This window comes from Phaethon lepturus, unplaced genomic scaffold (assembly GCF_000687285.1).
Source record: "Phaethon lepturus isolate BGI_N335 unplaced genomic scaffold, ASM68728v1 scaffold49264, whole genome shotgun sequence".
Lineage (NCBI taxonomy): Eukaryota > Metazoa > Chordata > Aves > Phaethontiformes > Phaethontidae > Phaethon > Phaethon lepturus.
This window is the reverse complement of record NW_010536464.1, coordinates 1-1,273: the sequence shown is the minus strand read 5'-3', so window position 1 is coordinate 1,273 and position 1,273 is coordinate 1. Positions and strand designations below refer to the sequence as shown.

The 1,273-nt window shown below is 44.5% G+C and overlaps 1 long non-coding RNA gene across 1 annotated transcript; it reads left to right on the top strand.

Moving 5' to 3' along the window:
* The first annotated feature begins 236 nt into the window (after positions 1-236).
* On the top strand, positions 237-983 carry LOC104620073. The gene is made up of 2 exons (XR_738028.1): positions 237-341; positions 387-983. It is a non-coding gene; the product is annotated as an uncharacterized LOC104620073 (long non-coding RNA).
* The last annotated feature ends 290 nt before the right edge of the window (positions 984-1,273 follow it).

The window sequence follows — 1,273 nt, the reverse complement described above, 5'->3', positions numbered from 1 at the left end:
GTGTTTTGGCCGTGCTGTGGGCACGGTAGTGTCTCTGTCCTTGTTCTCGCCTCTGTGTTACCCATTCGTCTCCTCCTGTCTTTGTAAAAGTGGAATATAATACCGAAAAAACAGACGTTCCTGCAGCGCGTAAGAACGTGCTCAAAAGACCTGCAGGGTCCGTCCGGTCACATGGACAATATCCCAAACTCTCTGGGCCTCCCGAGGCTGCCAAATCAAATACGCAATCTCCTGTATGGCCTTTCCTGTGAGAATTTTAATACCTCTGTTTCGAATAAGCTTGGAAGTTTATGCAACGGCTTCTCCATCTGACGTTCCCGTCTCGTGGACTGGGAAGAAAGGCGTGCCTGGAAGAGCAGCCGACGGAAAGTAAATGAGCTGATGAGCTGATTTTGCCATGTTATTTCATAAAAGACTCTGCAGTAAAATGTCCTTCTCTTATTGATGAGGGTTTCTGTGTTCATGGCACCCTGGGGGCCGTTATGAGAAGCGGTGGGAAGCAGCAAGGGGAAGGGAATGTACAGGTACTAAAACTTCTGAATTCCCCAAAAATGTCACAGAATGTAGAGGTATCAACCGTGGAACAGATCTGATTCCTTCTGCCCCCCTCCTTAAAATAAACACATGCCAGTTTTAGGAGATTTGTGTCTTGGCAGGAATGATGAATTGGTTTGTATCCGTACCCATTCCACCCTACCATTCTCTGGCTCCTCCCCTCCCCGTTATACTTGACACACTGGAGTTCTGTATTATATTTTTTTTTAAGATGACTGTCTGTTTTTTGTTGTTTTTACAAGTGTTGTGGAAAAAAATGTAAGAAAGTTTAAGTATTTAAAAATGTTCCAAGGAAAAAGGGGGTTTTGTTATTATTCTAATATATTATTGTGTACCTATTGTAAATATGAAACACTCCTATTTTGCAAGCCAAGGACTCACTTTGTACTGTTGTTATATATAAATAAAGTTTACTGGTTAAAAAAGCCGTCCTGAGTGGGTCCTTATTTTCTAACGTGATGTGTGGCGTTTATTGTATACGCTGAGTATATACTGGTGAGAAATATTTACTTACTGAATCACACCAGACATAAATGGGTAACTGGAAATCTGGAAATAACCCCCGTCCGGCAGCGCCGGGGTCTGGGATTGCCCCTGGCCTCCAGCCTTTGGAAAGCGGCTTCTACCTTTGCAGCACAGAAAAGTTTTCCGGTAGTAAACGAAGAGCAAAGCGCGGTGGATGCAGGGAGGCTCCGAGGGACCGGGCGATGCTGCTTCA